We start from the raw sequence: 19,491 nt of genomic DNA on the forward strand, positions 1-19,491 counted from the left end.
TAACCAACCTCGAGAGAATATGCTGCTTGATCGTAAACATATAAAAATGCAAAGGATCTGAAGTTGTACTGAACCCTTTTGAATTTTCTGTTCCAACTGGCAGAGAGGTGACCAGACTTGACAGCAGAAATTAATTTGAGAAAACAGAGTGATACTATAGGGTCTCGGTTGGTGGGTATAATGTGCCTTTCCACTCTGCACCTGAACCAAGTGCAAGTGGCACTGGCCCATTAGAGAGAAATGGGGGGGGGGAAAGAGTGTCTGGGACTGTCTAGACATGCACACACACGCACACACTACCGGCAGAGACCGTTGTTTTCATACTCAGGATCTCAATACAGAAATACTACACGGGTGAAACAAACAAGTTAGTCTGCATGGATGTGGCTTGTGGAGTATTCATTACGCCAATACACTTGAATCTTCAGGAATGTAAAAAGACAACCTAGCATCATACGGTGACGAGGATAAAAAGAGAAAAGGTGAGACGAATGAGCAATTCTTGGGGTTTTGGGAAGGGGGGGGGGGGTTTCTTTCCCGTTGCTGCTGCTGGTGCTACAATTAGACATCAATTGTGCCTAAATGAAATGGCACAATGACGCAGCATCTTTCCAACTGCACCCTGAGGCATGCAGTGCAGACGGGAGGAAACAGGAGACAAAAGAAAAAGAGAAGGGGGGGGGGGCTCGGAGACTCACCTGGCTAGATGAAATGATGCTTGTGGCTCAGAAGAAAGGACAACATCTGAAACCTGAAAGGAAGGATGAGGACGGGGGGGAGAGAGAGAGAGAGAGAGAGAGAGATTAGACATTGCTTCTAGTATTGTGGTAATGCGGTGGCAGGTGACACTTCAGTAAAGACACAAACACACACAATTTGTATGTGTTATATGATGGAGAAGAAGCGGCAGAGGCAGAGGTGTGAAAAAAGATGCCAATAAGAAGCTGAGACGGGAGAGTATGATGAACCGTGGCTCACAATCAGCTGGGGACGGGCAGGAAGCCCAGTAAAGGCTGGTGACAGTACACAAGAGGGAAAAAAAAAGATCAAGTGACAGAAAGAACACAAGAGCTATCAGTGAGATTGTGTGTGTCTGGGTTCGTGTCTATGCCTGTTAAATGCACAAATGCAGTCAAACACCAACAGGCAACAGGCTCTACCCTTCTCCTTCACACTCTCACAACAAGCAGGGCCATCCATCACACAAAACCAGAGAAAATAGCAAACACGCACTGATTTAAGTCTCACACCCAATCACGAGAATTAGATGAACTACACCTGCCCCTTTCTTTTCCTGGTTTCTATAAAAAGCCCCCATAAAATCAGTTTCTCTTTCACACATTCATGCACTTGACCAGATTGGAAGATAGCCACACCCCCACCAACCGTATGTGGGTGTCCCCATTTTCTGAAATAACTGCTAGGAAAATAACAGCGTTGGAATTGTGTTTTGCAGGTGATTTGATGGTATTATGAACCGGTTATGTGAGATCCTGCACCCCCTCTTTGACCTTAGCTTGAGCTACATCTGGCCTGGAAGAGTACAGAGCTCCCCAATCATTCCACATCATGAAAATCTGCTGCAAGCCCTCCACAAGAAAGCAAAGAAGAACCTTTCCTCTGTGTACTAATCAGATTAATCAGACTCTCATGTCTCATGTCAGGATTTCTTCAAAAATACTGAGAAGGGAATATTAACCAAAAAGAAGGACGAGGAATCAATCATCAATCACTGCCTTTATCTTGACAGCAGTCTCTGGACTTGCCGGAAATGCGCATTAAATCAGTCTACATTACCAATTAGTTAATTTGTCATTAAGAAAAGGCAGACATGATTTTACATTCAATCTGTAAATTTAATTGAACCAGAGACCTAATGTGTCAGTCAAAACCATCAGTGGGTCATTTGTTAAATGTCTGTGCACGTTCCCTCATCCATCAAATGCCAGTCTGCATCTGTCCAGAATGAAGGCTTAATGAGGCAGGAAGGCAACAGTTTTCTTTTTTATATTCTTTATACCGTAGTGTCTGTCTAAATTTCAGTCATCATTTAAGCTTCACTCACTTGCATGAAAACTTCAGCGACCTGACGTTTCACCTCTAATGAAAAGCAGCTCCAGGATCCTTTCTCATCTTTTTACCTCAAAAGGCTTTAGAGAACAATAAATATACAAACGTGCAATTTCAAACCATTCGTAGTAATGTGAACTCGCTGTACGAGCAAACATCAGCCGTCGGACATTCTTCATGTGACACGATGGCTTACAGAAACTAGTGGTGACTTGGCTGCGATCCCTCTTCCAGCGCCTGTGTTAACCTTTACAGTTTCCCTGTGACAGCATCTCAGTAAGCTGTCCTGCACAGCTTTTTGCCCGTCATGCTGTTATTACCAGGAGCTTTTCTTAATCTGATTAAATGGAGTTTGACAAAGACACTGGATTCCACACATGAAGAACCTCACAACTAACCCATCAAACCAGTCATGGTGTCACAAAAAATTATTTCCTCCACACGAAAGGTTTAATTTTTACCTGCAGAAGGGGGCCTGTTTTGAAAATACACACGAGGTTCAAGGACTGAGAGCGGATTTTGTTTTACCGTAGGTAGAATTTGGTGTTTAATTCTCTTGATTTTCAAAAAGGTCTACAAATTGTAGATGATGGATTTCTATGAGTTAAAGGGACACTTGTCTTTTAATGATCCCTCACCCACCTAATCTTGAATTCAATGATGAATGGAATTTTGTCATTTCATTTTGGTCCTGTGAACAAGATGACATTTCAAACCGTAATGATCTTTTCGGCTAAGAACCAAACGCATTGCTGTTTCTGTCAGGGATTAAAACCTAAACTAGCCTTTTTAGCCACTTGCCTTTAAGTGTTAAAGGCAGGGTAAGTGATTTTTGGATGACGTCACATCTGAGTCAGCCCCTTCCTCCCCGTCCCTCCAGTGTTACCATGAACTCTCCCTAATCCCCCCCTCCAACATCATATGAACGAGCATGAGCACAGACCTTCGCCTTGACCGTGATCGGCTGGAACGATGTTTGTTATTGTTTAGCCCCCTACACACACACACACACTGTGTGATTCTGGTTTATGGAGCCGAGGCTGCGTATGAGCACAAGGTTTTAACAGACGGTGGTGAGATATTCACTTGATGTAGAAAAAAGGGTTCTGGGTTACAGCTGCTGGGAATTACTTGCCCCACTATTCAAGCTCAACATCAGGGATTGTGGGCATTTACTGTCAGCCACAATCACAGCAGATATCTTGTTTTACATCTACAAGAAACAAATGTACTGTAACTGCAACTCCAGGTTGTGAGACATCGCTTGTTCGCCAGCTGTGAAATAACTATAATTTGCCATCATGTCAAAGGCCACACTGCTTTATACCATCGGTGACAAAAGAAAGAAAAGGTTTCCATGAGGACTAAAATCAGCCAGCTAACAGAAACTAAATGCAAATGTTAGGTTTTGTTCGAATGGATTGGTGCTGAATACCGGCTTCAACCTCAAAAAATCTGAATGCAATAACGAGCAGCGGAGACAGCTTAAACATGATTAAATGAATTCTGATCACAGAAAATTTTCCAAAACTCTAACTAAAATTGAACCTTATTTTCTAAGAATACTAGAACTGTTACTGAAAATTTACTAAGTATCTTTCAAAGCAGGCTTGTCAAAACAAGACAGAACATGTCATCATTCTCTGTATTTTTCTAAAAGACATATTACAATAAATAGAGAAACACTGTCAAGCACAAAGACAGTCCCTCTGGTAAGAACACATGCTGCCGTCTCAGGAAGGGGACCAAAGCTCCTTACGGCAAGAGGATACGCACAACAGGAGGCAGCGAGACAAAGAAAGCACACACATAACTGGGGTGAAGAAAAGGCCAAGAGGAAAGTAGAAACTAAAAAGAGAGAGCACATGGAGCCAGTGCACAACAGCGTAGCTCTCTGTCCCTTTGTCACCAACGAAACCCAAGGTGCTTGGTTTTTTTTTTTCTTATCTTCATTTGGACAGATCGAATGAAAGTCTCATGTTGGGGTCAGGAAAACTCTGTGTGGCCTGTCTTGGTTCAAAGCTGGTAAATAATGTTTGTTGGTTTCAGATCTAAATTCATATTTCAACCCAGTCACCTAATGTGATATGTGTGTGTTCGACCCCTTTAAAGTGGGTGTAAGACAAAGTAATTAACGCAGTAACTACATTCATATAAAAAAAAAAGAAAAGAAAACTACAAACATCAGGGTACAGCCAGTTGAACGTTTTTTACGTGGCACATAAAAGGTTTTACTGGACAGCTTTAATCAAGTCTGTGTTTACTGAGATGAGCGTATTTTTACTTTGACCCTCTGTTCTGGGATCCTTCCACAGCAGAATCCTCAGCGGGCCTTTATCAGCAGAGCCTATGTCATCCTTGTTGCTAGGCAACAGCAAAGCCAAATACATGGCAGCAAAAATCAAACCCGGCATTCTAGAACATTTTAACACGGATGTCACGAGAGGGTGACCGAGGATACATCATAACGCTGATGCCTTGTGACATCATCGACGCACCAGAACACATTATGTTTTTGTAGGCTTATGGTTTGCTGCAAAGTTGAAACTCAAAGTTAAACTTTGTGTGGTGTTTTTGAGTCTTGAATGTTTCTTCCATGTGTTTTCTCGGGATAACATTCATCCGTGTGTCACGTTGCACCATTTTATCCTCAGAATGTCTCAGATGTTGCTGAGATCTTGGAAAAAATGTGGGGCACAGACATCCAGTTGGTTCAGCCCGTCTGCTGGGTGGCGATGGGAAGATGTGGGCCCAGCTCTTAGGCTGGACATGTTTTCAGAAATGACGGCCACCAGCAAGTGTGATGGTTGATTATTCATTTGTTTTGTCCACATGGAGCTCTAATGACTCGTACTTCTTGTGGCACAATGTTGCATTTCATGAAACTGGCAGAAAATACTGGCTTAACAAACATTGTGCAATGAGGACTGTCAAAGCGTAAAAAAAAAAAGAAAGAAAACAACTTACAAGTTTCCTGCTCACCTGCCAAGCTGAGCCAATTAGCCCAGTGTTATAATTAGGGCCCGAGCACTTGCAGTGCGAAGGCCCTATTGTATTTGCAGGAATTTTTATTATTAGGGCCCGAGCACCTTCAGTGCGAAGGCCCTATTGTATCTGTAGGAATTCTTCGCGTTATTATTATTAGGGCCCGAGCACCTTCAGTGCGAAGGCCCTATTGTATCTGTAGGAATTTTTTTTCTTTTTTCTTCTGACGAAAGGAAGGCCTTTTTGCCCCCCTAAACGTGCCCAAAAAGTCACCAAATTTTGCATGCAAGACAGGCCTGGCGAAAAATTTGATATTTAATGGGTTACATTAATGGCCGTGGCAAAATGGCTCAACAGCGCCCCCTAGAAAACTTTGTGCCTCAAGCCCCACGATACGGTTTGACGTACATGCACGAAAATCGCTACACACCTGTATCAGTACACAACTTAAAGAAAAGTCTCTTGGCGACATGGCCGAAACTGAACAGGAAGTCGGCCATTTTGAATTAATCGTGTCACTTTGGCGCAATTTATGCCATTCCTTCGGCAGTTAATACGGCCCGAACTGTAACGTTCACTCAGGTGTGTTATACATCAAAATGTGCGTCTCCATCCTGCGACAACACGCATTACTTTTCTCTTTCAAAAGCGTTACTGTGGCGACGCTAGCCGCCAAAAAGCGCGGCCACCCTTCATCTGGTTGGTTCAGACAGAAAAAACTTTGCGCCTCAAGCCCCACAATACGGTTTGACGTACATGAACGAAAATCGGTACACACCTGTATCATGTCGCAACTTAAAGAAAAGTCTCTTGGCGCCATGGCCGAAACCGAACAGGAAGTCGGCCATTTTGAACATTCTGAATTAATCGCGTAATTTTGGAGCAATATGAGCCATTCCTTCGAGAATTAATACGGCCCGAACCGTAATGTGCACCCAGGTGTGTTATACATCAAAATGTGCGTCTCTATCCTGCGACTACGTGCATTACTTTTCTCTTTCAAAAGTGTTACCGTGGCGACACTAGACGCCAAAAAGCGCGCCCCCCTTCATCTGATTGGTCCATATTTGATAGTTCCCCAAAAGTCACCATATTTTGCATGCAAGGCAGGCCTGGCGATAAATTTGATATTTCTTGGTTTGTATTTATGGGCGTGGCAAAATGGCTCAACAGCGCCCCCCGGAAAACTTTGTGCCTCAAGCCCCACGATACGGTTTGACGTACATGCACGAAAATCGCTACACACCTGTATCATGTCGCAACTTAAAGAAAAGTCTCTTGGCGCCATGGCCGAAACCGAACAGGAAGTCAGCCATTTTGAAATTATTGTGTAATTTTGGCGCAATTTATGCCATTCTTTCGGCAATTAATACGGCCTGAACCGTAACGTGCACCCAGGTGTGTTATACATCAAAATGTGCGTCTTCATCTTGCGACTACGCGCATTACTTTTCTCTTTCAAAAGTGTTACCGTGGCGACGCTAGACGCCAAAAAGCGTGCCCCCCTTCATCTGATTGGTCCATATTTGATAGTTCTCCAAAAGTCACCAAATTTTGCACGCAAGCCAGGCCTGGCGATAAATTTGATATTTCATGGTTTGCATTAATGGGCGTGGCCTAACGGCTCAACAGCGCCACCTAGAATACTTTTCTCTGCCATAACTTTTGAATGGTTTGACATAAAGAGTCGTGGGTGGTGTCATGGGACTCGGTATTGAGTCCTTGACCATAATTGGTGAAAATTAGCCCCGCCCCTTCTTCTGATTGGTTGTCCCGATTTTCTGCTATAACTTTTGAATGTTTTGACATAGAGAGTCGTGGGTGGTGTCATCAGATTCTGTATGGAGTCCTTGACCTTCATTGGCCTGAATTAGCCCCGCCCCTTCTTCTGATTGGTCGTCCCTTTTTTCTGCTATAACTTTTGAATGGTTTGACATAGGAAGTCGTGGGTGGTGTCATTTCTGATATGCTTATGGGGGCGGTGGCCGTGAGTGCGAGGGCCCGTTCATCGCTGCTTGCAGCTTTAATTATTATTATTATTTTTCTGACGAAAGGAGGGCCTTTTTGCCCCCCTAAACGTGCCCAAAAAGTCACCAAATTTTGCATGCAAGTCCGGCCTGGCGAAAAATTTTATATTTAATGTTTTGCATTAATGGGCGTGGCAAAATGGCTCAACAGCGCCCCCTTGAAAACTTTGTGCCTCAAGCCCCACGATACGTTTTGACGTACATGCACGAAAATCGGTACACACCTGTATCATGGCCCAACTTAAAGAAAAGTCTCTGGGCGTCAAGTCGAGAAACCGAACAGGAAGTCGGCCATTTTGAATTAATCGTGTCATTTTGGCGAAATTTATGCCTTCCTTCGGCAGTTAATACGGCCCGAACCGTAACGTGCACCCAGGTGTGTTATACATCAAAATGTGCGTCTCCATCCTCCGACACCACGCATTACTTTTCTCTTTCAAAAGTGTTACCGTGGCGACGCTAGACGCCGAAAAGCGCGCCCACCCTTCATCTGATTGGTTCAGACAGAAAAAACTTTGCGCCTCAAGCCCCACAATACGGTTTGACGTACATGAACGAAAATCGCTACACACCTGTATCATGTCACTACTTAAAGAAAAGTCTCTTGGCGCCATGGCCGAAACAGAACAGGAAGTCGGCCATTTTGAACATTCTGATTTAATCGCGGAATTTTGGAGCAATATATGCCATTCCTTCGAGAATTAATACGGCCCGAACCGTATCGTGAACCCAGATGTGTTATACATCAAAATGTGCGTCTCCATCCTGCGACTACACGCATTACTTTTCTCTTTCAAAAGTGTTACCGTGGCGACGCTAGACGCCAACAAGCGCACCCCCCCTTCATCTGATTGGTCCATATTTGATAGTTCCCCAAAAGGCACCAAATTTGGCATGCAAGCCAGGCCTGGCGATAAATTTGATATTTCATGGTTTGCATTAATGGGCGTGGCAAAATGGCTCAACAGCGCCCCCCGGAAAACTTTGTGCCTCAAGCCCCACAATACGGTTTGACGTACATGCACGAAAATCGCTACACACCTGTATCATGGCACAACTTAAAGAAAAGTCTCTTGGAGCCATGGCCGAAACCGAACAGGAAGTCGGCCATTTTGAAATCTGATTGGTCCATATTTGATAGTTCTCCAAAAGTCACCAAATTTTGCATGCAAGACAGACTTGGCGATAAATTTGATATTTCATGGTTTGCATTAATGGGCGTGGCCTAACGGCTCAACAGCGCCCCTTAGAATACTTTTATCTGCCATAACTTTTGAATGGTTTGACATAGGAAGTTGTGGGTGGTCTCATGGGACTCTGTAATGAGTCCTTAAGCTTCGTTGGCCTTAATTAGCCCCGCCCCTTCTTCTGATTGGTTGTCCCGATTTTCTGCTATAACATTGGAATGGTTTGACATAGGAAGTCGTGGGTTGTGTCATGGGACTCTGTAATGAGTTCTTAAGCTTCGTTGGCCTTAATTAGCCCCGCCCCTTCTTCTGATTGGTTGTCCCGATTTTCTGCTATAACTTTGGAATGGTTTGACATAGGAAGTCGTGGGTGGTGTCATGGGACTCTGTAATGAGTTCTTAAGCTTCGTTGGCCTTAATTAGCCCCGCCCCTTCTTCTGATTGGTTGTTCCTTTTTTCTGCTATAACTTTTGAATGGTTTGACATAGAGAGTCGTGAGTGGTGTCATTTCTGATATGCTTATGGGGGGCGGTGGCCGTGAGTGCGAGGGCCCGTTCATCGCTGCTTGCAGCTTTAATTATTATTATTATTTTTTTTTTTCTTCTGACAAAGTGATGGCCTTTTTGCCCCCCTTAACATGCCCAAAAAGTCACAAAATTTTGCACCCAAGTCAGGCCTGGCGAAAAATTTGATATTTAATAGTTTGCATTAATGGGCGTAGTAAAATGGCTCAACAGCGCCCCCTTGAAAACTTTGTGCCTCAAGCCCCACGATACGGTTTGACGTACATGCACGAAAATCGGTACACACCTGTATCATGGGACAACTTAAAGAAAAGTCTCTTGGCGTCATGCCCGAAACCGAACAGGAAGTCGGCCATTTTGAATTAATCGTGTCACTTTGGCGCAATTTATGCCATTCCTTCGAGAGTTAATTCAGCCCGAACCGTATCGTGAACCCAGGTGTGTTATACATCCAAAATGTGCGTCTCCATCCTGCGACTACACGCATTACTTTTCTCTTTCAAAAGTGTTACCGTGGCGACGCTAGAAGCCAAAAAGCGCACCCCCCCTTCATCTGATTGGTCCATATTTGATAGTTCCCCAAAAGGCACCAAATTTGGCATGCAAGCCAGGCCTGGCGATAAATTTGATATTTCATGGTTTGCATTAATGGGCGTGGCAAAATGGCTCAACAGCGCCCCCCGGAAAACTTTGTGCCTCAAGCCCCACAATACGGTTTGACGTACATGCACGAAAATCGCTACACACCTGTATCATGGCACAACTTAAAGAAAAGTCTCTTGGAGCCATGGCCGAAACCAAACAGGATGTCGGCCATTTTGAATAAATTGTGTCATTTTGGCAAAATTTATGCCATTCCTTCGGCAGTTAATTCAGCCCGAACCGTAACGTGCACCCAGGTGTGTTATACATCAAAATGTGCGTCTACATCCTGCGACTACACGCATTACTTTTCTCTTTCAAAAGTGTTACCGTGGCGACGCTAGACGCCAAAAGGTGCGCCCCCCCCTTCATGTGATTGGTCCATATTTGATAGTTCTCCAAAAGTCACAAAATTTTGCATGCAAGCCAGACTTGGCGATACATTTGATATTTCATGGTTTGCATTAATGGGCGTGGCCTAACGGCTCAACAGCGCCCCCTACAATACTTTTATCTGCCATAACTTTTGAATGGTTTGACATAGGAAGTTGTGGGTGGTGTCATGGGACTCTGTAATGAGTCCTTAAGCTTCGTTGGCCTTAATTAGCCCCGCCCCTTCTTCTGATTGGTTGTCCCGATTTTCTGCTATAACATTGGAATGGTTTGACATAGAGAGTCCTGGGTGGTGTCATGGGACTCTGTAATGAGTCATTGACCTTCATTGGCCAGAATTAGCCCCGCCCCTTCTTCTGATTGGTTGTCCCTTTTTTCTGCTATAACTTTGGAATGGTTTGACATAGGGAGTCGTGGGTGGTGTCATGGGAATCTGTAATGAGTTCTTAAGCTTCGTTGGCCTTAATTAGCCCCGCCCCTTCTTCTGATTGGTTGTCCTGATTTTCTGCTATAACTTTGGAATGGTTTGACATAGGGAGTCGTGGGTGGTGTCATGGGAATCTGTAATGAGTTCTTAAGCTTTGTTGGCCTTAATTAGCCCCGCCCCTTCTTCTGATTGGTTGTTCCGATTTTCTGCTATAACTTTGGAATGGTTTGACATAGAGAGTCGTGGGTGGTGTCATCAGATTCTGTATGGAGTCCTTGACCTTCATTGGCCTGAATTAGCCCCGCCCCTTCTTCTAATTGGTTGTTCCTTTTTTCTGCTATAACTTTTGAATGGTTTGACATAGGAAGTCGTGGGTGGTATCGTTTCTAATATGCTTATGGGGGGTGGTGGCCGTGAGTGCGAGGGCCCGTTCATCGCTGCTTGCAGCTTTAATTATAATTTGAATTTGTCATTCAGCCAGCAGATGGTGCCAAAGCTCGGGAATCGCTCACGTTAATGCTGCTTGGTGCAAGAAAAACACACTGAAGGAGCTGCAGTCCTGAAATGCTGACCTCCTGAATTGTAAATAAACCTCCTGATTTGTAGATAAATTACATTATTTAAGGGCAAATAACCACCAAGGCCTGCTTCCTTGCTTAATTTTGTGGAACCATTCAAATGAAACAAGTCTTAGATCGTATTATTCCAATAAATACTAAGAATACTGAATAAAATGCACTTAAAACATAATGTGAGAATGCTGTGGTGGGATAAAAAGTCCTGGACTTTTCGGTCTGTTTTCTCCTCGGTGGACCAAAATAGCCCTTCATTTCCCCTTGCAAATGAAGTCAGTGGAAAAGAAACCAACTTGGAGATGAGAAAAGAGGGAAAGCAAGAGAGCCTCTGAACACTTGCTGTTTTAACATCAAATTACGGAAGTCATTCTCCTCTCTTCATCCCCTCTCTGTTCGAAGCAATTGAACTGTGTATAAAAAGAGAATGGTAAAAGAGTAAATGTGATAACAAAAGCTTCAGACGCATTCAAGAATAAATTACCTTGCTTAAGTGTATTTCTTTTTCACACTTTTTCCTTCTCTTGCCTCACTCCTTCCTACAGCCTCTTCCTGGTACTCTTCAGTCTGCTTCAACACCGTCTCTCGACAGTCTGACACCCTTTTGTGCTGTCGATTGAGACGCCTGCCCTGTCGCTGCCAGATGTTGGGTAGCTTCAGATGATGGAGCCCAAGTGTTTGTTCACAGCTTTTTATATGACTTTGCGTGGGCTGCACTGTGAACAGCACCGCTCAATTACTGTATGTTACCAGGAGGCTAATGAGCACTCCTCAGTCTTGCAGACACACACAAGTGCACACATTTAACCAAACACTCCCTGTCAGACATAGAGAGACAGGTTGGGACTGCTAAGATTCGCTGTTGTTTGAGTGCCGATGGATTCAGCTTCCACTCCCTGAAGTGTTATCGTGTGTGATATGGGAGGGTTATGCGTTGATACACCAAATGCTCTGGTGTTTTCAAGAGTGTGAGCGTGAAATTTACCAGCTGTATACTCTCTGGAATTAGTACAGTCACAGTTTTTAAATGAATTTGGGACAACTAGGAATTACCTTGCCTTGGTAATATTGTACTGAGTTCTGAGCTTTTGTGTCTCCATTACAATATCGACGTTGGTAAGAGAAACAGATCTAGCAAATTAACACTCAATACCATTTAGTGGTTGCAAAGGACCACTTTCACTGTGGTTCCACCCAGCAGTCTTTTTCGGGATGGTGCTGAAATACCTAATCCCAATGGCAGGGACATGTCTTGGATATGAAGAAGTCCCAGAACCTCTGGCTGCAGGGATGTCCCCGATAATGAAGAGATGGTCAAAGCCCCGTAAAGCCACCCTGGAATCCTGCTAATGACTAACACTCATTTGTTTCCCCTTGTGTGGTAACCACAAGGTGCGTTTCCATTACTGGAGGTCCCCGGTAGTTTTTTCAGGGCTGGATCATTGGGACGTGTCTCCATTACCAGATATAACCTCGCAAAAGTGGCCTTCAGGAACCTTTATGGGGCGAAAAACGTTCCTGTGGTAGAAGAGGTACTCAGATTGGCCTACAGGAGATAACTTGCGGGGGGGTCTCTGCTAATCAGGATTTCTAAATTACGTCCAGCACTCTCAAATGAACATAAATGATGTGAACACAACTCATTTAAACTTACTGGAAATTTAAACTTGATGCAGGTACAGTTGATGGAAATTGAGATTTAAAAAAAATACCGAAGATGGATGTGAAGAAAGTCCCAAAACCTCTTGCTGCGGGGCTGTCCCTGATAACGGAGAGATGCACCAACGGTTGAAGTCCCATAAAACCACACGGGAATCCCGCTACTGACTTACACTGATTCAATTTTTCTTGTGTGGTAACCAAAGTTACTCCTCTCAAGACATCACATTGTCCATGAATTCAAAATTATAGCTTTGATCCACAAAATCCAGTTTGCCTTTAATCTCCCCAGTTGGCGCAACTGGAGCTCCAATCGCATGCAGCTAAAATATTTCGTGAACGCGTCATAAAAAACAACTTTTAGTCTAAATATGGCAGAAAGCCATCTGAATTTATAAAGATTTTACTTAGCTGGGCTCCCAACAATGTGCCTACCGTGTCTGAAGGAGACCAAGTGAACATCCATCCATCCATTTTCTATACCCGCTATATCCTTTGCAGCGTCACGGGGGTCTGCTGGAGCCTATCCCAGCTCATTACAGGCGAGAGGCAGGGGTTCACCCTGGACAGGGCGCCAGTCTATCGCAGGGCCATATATACATACAGACAGACAACCATGCACACAGCAAGTGACTAGTGGTAAAGAAATTGAAAGAACAAGCAGAGACGGAAATGTTTTCATGAAGTCATGACACTATATCCGGCAGCTGTGAAAAGTATGTTATCTGAACTAAAGCCTTCTGGGACAGATGGCTTAGGCTGCACCATATACCTTCAAAACAAGAGAATAGCCCCAATAATAGATGAATAGATGTCCAGAAAGGCACATTTTTATAGATGTATTAGTCAATTAATTGCATCCCAAATTGTCAATAAGATAGCTAACAGAAGTCAAGATGCACAGGGATGTATATAAGCAACATTAGTTCATAAAGTAATTTCTATACCCTGACTGCCTTTATATCATATTGGTCGCCCAGCCTACATGTTCCCATAAACTGCATTAGAATACAACCTTGACACACTTGAATGTGGTCCAGCTCTGTGCTATCCAGCAGGAATAACCATAGGGGACTCAATGTAAAGCCTGTGTAATCGACTCCGACTGCGTGCAGTATGTCGCTGTGTGTAAGTATCAGTACCAGGGACAAGTGTCAGAGGGGGGAGGAAAGCGATAAGCCCCAGCAGGCAACAAAGCAACTGCTGAATTAATAATGAAGAATTTGAAGAGCGTGGGTCAGATTTATCTGCAACTTCAATGCTGATATGAAGATATCAAAAAAGTAATTGTGACTACTGATTAAGCAACACAGTAATCATCCAGATAATAACTACTTTGACCATCTTGTCTCTGCATAAACCATCCAATCTACCTCAAACATGGCGGATGTATTGCTGGGAAGTGCAGCGTCAAGTTAAAGGATGTTGCAATAAAGTGGTCTTATTTTGAGATTCTTCAACAACTCTACTATCAAGATTCAGGCAGAGCCTAAATCACTGAGTAGTAAAAGGTATTACCATCTTTTCCCAGTGGTTTGAGGACAGTTCCTCTGAAATCTTTGATGATTTACTACTGAACTGGTTTCAAAAGGCAGAATCACATGAATTCACAATGAGCTATTAAATGCCTTTAATCCAGGTGCTGCACCAACATTTTGATTTTGGATGGGGCGGAATCAGCATGGCAAGTCTTTTTGTTGATTTTGCAGTCAAAACCTGCATACCCAAGGCTTTAATCATAAGTAAGTTGGTGGAGACTCCTGTATGAGTCACCACAAAAAGCAATTGGTTTTTGCATACATTTTTGCACTGGGTGTAAATTGCTCTGAATGGGAGGGGTAGGAGATTCCTTTCACAATAGGACAGGTATATTTGATGCCCCCAGGCTCGTAGGGGCCAAGATCTTTGGGCCCAATCACTATATCTGATTCATACACAACCAAATGTCTGTGGAAACCTTTCAAGCTTATTTTGCAGAACAGACCACTTCTTGTTTCTTCACCTATGGCTTCAGTACCTCCATATCATTACCAACAAAATGACAAGTCACCAACTTTGACTAACTTCTGTTCTGCTTTTCTATTTTAGGCTATATAAACAATACATCTAAGAACATCAACAGACAATCTTGTTGTAGGTCCCACTTCATTATAGGTGTGACTGTAACATAAATAATTACAAAAACAGCTTGTTATACATTTGCGTGGGTATCCATACACCGCTGCCGTCTGTCTTTTACGTGTAAATATAAACATACACAACAGGTACCTGACAAAAGGAAAGTGGGGATTGGTGTGTAGTTCTGGTAGAGAGTGTGTAAGCATTCATGTGTTTGTGAGCTGCTGCTCAAGGGAGTGCGGAAGGTTGATGTGGGTGGTAATGAGCAGCCACTCAGTTTCCACAGCAACACTGTAACTCAGTCAGTCTCCATGGCAACTGATAAAAGCATTAGCTGATTCAGCCTAAATGAAGGTTCATGTCAGAGGGAGGCCAATGGATTTTCTTTTCTTTTTCAAAAATCACTGCTAAAGGGTGTTTAGAGGCTACTAGGTATATCAAGACCACCTTTGGGTGTAGGCTGTGTCACAAGTCTGAAAGTGGGTTTAGACGTAAAAGCAGTTTTCACATATTCATGCAGTCTGGTTCATTTCCTCAAAAATGAAAATGAAATAAGACAATTTGTTGAGTGCATCTGTGTAACAGCTGGATAAGGCAATGATTCACCAGGAACCATAATTAGACATTAAAAAGTGAAAAATGTGTTAACTTTGTTTTTAAAGTTTAAAAATGTGGGATAAAAAAAATACAGATGAAAAGCCAAAGAATACAGAACGGATGCAGATGAAGATAAGCAATTTAGAGGGGCTATATTATACTAATATTAATTTTTACGTGCCGTTTTTTGTTTTTAAAGTGTTTGAAGTCATAACCCACTCAATACCTAAAAAAAATAAAAAATAAAAAGATGAACACTGTTGTTGTGTTTAGGGGAGCCTATGTTTTGAATGCCATTCAGATTTGTAGGGATGTAGCATGTCGTTTTGACATCTCCTAGTCAATCGGCCCGGTCTCACCAGTTCCTCTCAACCTCCTGCTTGATATCGACCCTCTGAGGTCTGCTTCATTTTCAAACAATAAAGCTTTGTGGGGGGATATTCTGTTGGCAGCAGCATCGAACCACACACACACACACACACACACACACACACACACACACACACACACACACACACACACACACACACACACACACACACACACACACATACACACACAGCAACACAAGCCTCAGAGGATATTACACCCTAGCAGATAGAACGTTTATTTTTATTTTATTTATGTATTTATTTTTAACCAATTTGGGCGGTTTTAACTCACAATTCATAACAGGATGATTTTCCTAAAAATGAAAGATGAGACTGGAAAAAACATAGTTTAGCTATGTTATGAGTGTATTTGGAACGTAACAGATTTTACACAAAAAAAGAATTCTATTATGTTTAATTCTTCAAAAATAATTATATTTGCTGTGAGAATAAAACAGTTATTTTAAACTGCATTATGTCTCAAGGGTCTAACAAATATCACACATAACAAATGTTAAAGAAATGTTTCATAATTCTGAATGAAAACAATAATCAGCCAATACATTGGAATATATTGGAATATCAAATCTATGCATCACAAAATATTGGTATCGCTATCATATTTAAAAATCTTGTAACATTTGCGCTCTTTTAAAAACATGAAAAAATTCATCTGCAGAAATCTTAAGTGCACTTTGAAAAAAAAAAAAAAAAAGTATTTTTAAATCCCAGCTCTGGCTCTATGAACTAGGAACCATGAGAAACCAATCACCAAACCATAACAAACATTCCTTTAGGCGATCACCACCAGAGGGAGGGTTCGTGCTCGAGCACGTGCAGTGGGGGAGGAGGCTTGTTTAGACGGGCCATGTTTTCTCAGGAAGTACTGGAGGGAGGGGGAGAGAGACACTATCTCTCTGTGTTGCTGACGTTTTGTTTTGTTTTAATACTAACAGCAGTGGCATCGCTCAGAAATCCCTTACCCTACCTTTAAGCACAAAATAAAACAAAAAGGATTTGCGGTAGGAAGCAAAGGGTGTTATCATTTCCAGTCTAGAAATGAATGTTTAAGTGCTCTACACTCGGAGGCTCCCTCTTGCTCAGACCTGACTCCACTTCAGTCTCATATAGTTCCTCCGCTTTTGTCAGTAACTTTGTATGGCCGACATTTTTCTCCCAGGCTTCATGATCAACAGTTGCCATGGTAACACAAAGTCATGCCACTGATCTCAAATAAGAAGCACCGTTCGGAGAGGGAGTGGAGTTAGTAAGCCGGACAGTTCAGAAATGTGCTATTTAAGTAGGGTGAAGAAAACAGCTGTTTTTCTGTGTGATATTTTGAGCAAAAAATGTCACAGATCTTTCATTGAGGCCAGAAAGTGTGTCAGTTTGTGAAAACAGGGCGTGTTTCTTTTAATAAAACTGAACGTAAACTGCAATGAATGTTGCAGTGCTATCCATTCACCTCTTCCACATCACTGGGTTATTCTGTAACCCAGTTAGTGGAAACACAATTAACTGAAAAGGAGAACCGAGCCTCGACTTTTAATAGTCCTTTACCTACACTGCATTTGTTGTTGAGTAGAACAGAAGAGGGAGCAACTGGACTGGCCTTCGTTTGAAGTCAGATGTAAATTAAGAGAACGAGGATGAAGCGGAGGGACCAGCCACCTTTAAAGTCCCAAATTTAAAGGGGACCTATTATGAAAAACACATTTTTTCTTGCTTTAACATATATAAAGTGGTCTCCCCTCAGCCTGCCCACTCAGAGAAGGAGGAAAGCAACCAAATTCTGCAGTGTCTGTACAGCCGCCCGGATGAGCCATCCAGTGTCACGTGGCTTCTACGAGCCGTTCAGATTCTGCTCCCGTCGTTACGTAACGACAGGAGTGATGCGTGAAACCACGCCCACAACTAACTCGGCCGGACCTTCCGCCATTTTTTCGTAGCGGTGTATCGCGTCATTCACGTCATCGCGTCAGGCAACCAATCAGCACAGAGCCTCATTATCATAGCCCCGCCCACTCAGAATCCAGCATAGAGAAGGAGGTTAGAAACGGGGAAGATAAAGACATGGCTCAGAGACCGAATTTCTAATTTATTTAGCAAAAACAATCAAAAGCTTGTTTTTAAGACATTCAAGGCCTGTTTAAAATAGGTATTAGATGCCATAATAGGTCCCCTTTAAATAAGTAAAAACATACATCAATTATCTGAACTAGATCAGCAGTGTACATACTGTGAGTATCTATCATCTATCTTTTTTAACTTTCTGTATCTGCATAAATATGACTAAAAACACCACCAGATCACGAGTCTTAAGAGACTAAAAAAGTAAATGTTGCATGACAAACATCGCACTAAAAGGTTATAAAACCATCTTCAAAGAAATCTAATTTCCCAAATCCAAAATCAGACATGTCATACACGATAAAACTGAAATTCAAGACCATAGTTTCATCTCCTTTTGAGTCGTTTACCAACAAAGATCACTCTCAGAGTGAGGTGTTTAATTCTTAATACTACAAAGTCAGCAAAGCTGGCCAGAGAGCCGAGATAGCTTCTAAGTAATTAAAGGCCTTGGCTACTTTGGTTAATGTTACTGTTCCTGACTCAGCCAACAGCGAACGCCACTGTTGGGTGTGACAATGCTGCAAGGTAGCAGCCATTCCTTTCCAAAAACTACACTGTATGCTCAAGCTACGAAGCCCAAAAATTATTGATATACTAGATGAAACCTAAAAATTAAATTTGGGTTAAAATAAGATGTGTTTGATGAAGAGAAAAAAAAAATATTCAGTGCGTTTACATGCAGCAAAGAAATCGGATTTCTGATCGTATCAGATAAAGACATCCAGAAGACCGAATCACTTGTCTGAGTTTACATGCTGTTCAGAGAATCGGATAAATGGCCCGAGCATGGCTGACTCCGTGGCGCTACAGTACGTACACATGCAGCGATTCAACCTGGTTGCAGATCTGATCAGATAATGACATGCAGAAGATTGGATCACTTGTCTGATTACACATGCTGTTCTGAGATCAGACTGAATCAGATTGAATAAGCCACTGTAACCAGAGCATGGCTGACTCCGTGACGCTAGGTGGCGCTGTACCCAAGGTAACGATTTTAACAAAGAGCCACTTCCGGTTGACCTCCGCTTAACAACAAGGAAAGGAAAAAGTGCATTCTAACTGCTTTCCTATTAATAATCTGTCTAAAACAGCCTTTCTCAACCTTTTTTCAGTCATGACACCTTTCAAAAGTGAATAAAATCTCACGACACCCCAGAGTAAAATATAATTAAAAACCGCACTGCATCGCTCTGACTGTAAATGCATAAGTCCCGTTTATTTTGTAGCAATAACTTGAACACGATAACTGCACCAGAGTAGAAGTCATCGTTCACTGTTGTGCTTAGTTGCCACGCTGATGGACAGAAACTATGGTGACTTTTAAAAGAAAGACTGCCTAAAGAGACTTTTCCAGCCGGCTTCACTTTGAACGGGCGGTGTGAACCGGCCATTCAAAGTGAAGCCTGATTTATGGTTCCGCGTTAAATCGACGCAGAGCCTACGGCGTAACGTACGCGGCAAAGCGCACCGTACGTGTGCGTCGCCGCATAACCTACGGCGTAATCTCTGCGTTGGTTAACGCAGAACCATAAATCAGACTTAAGGCTGCAGCGGCGTGTGAGCGACGGATGACTGAGAGGGAGAAGAGTTTCTCCAGGAGTGGAAGGCAGCGCCGGGCAAGTTATGCCACAGTTTGCAGATGGATTGTTGATGCGTGGGCTAACGTGTCTGCTGGGATTATTTTGCGAGCTTTTGCAAAAGCGTGCATTTCCGAGGCGCCGCACGGCACGGAAAGTGACTCTGACAGCGAGGAATTTCGGACTAGCACAGCTGATTTAGCGGA

General features: G+C 42.9%; 1 protein-coding gene across 15 annotated transcripts in view; it reads right to left on the minus strand.

The window, feature by feature from the left end:
• The window catches only part of map2 (microtubule-associated protein 2), a 111,972-nt gene that overhangs the window by 76,600 nt on the left and 15,881 nt on the right, over nt 1-19,491 (minus strand). For 14 of the 15 annotated variants that reach the window (XM_061723748.1, XM_061723744.1, XM_061723755.1 and 11 more), the window contains exon 2: nt 699-751. The gene's annotated coding sequence lies outside the window, so the exon portion shown is untranslated. Of the gene's footprint in view, nt 1-698; nt 752-2,065; nt 2,102-19,491 lie in introns of those variants that run through there. The other variant, XM_061723740.1, reaches the window with a different exon arrangement.

Source organism: Cololabis saira, chromosome 6 (assembly GCF_033807715.1).
Source record: "Cololabis saira isolate AMF1-May2022 chromosome 6, fColSai1.1, whole genome shotgun sequence".
Taxonomy (NCBI): domain Eukaryota; kingdom Metazoa; phylum Chordata; class Actinopteri; order Beloniformes; family Belonidae; genus Cololabis; species Cololabis saira.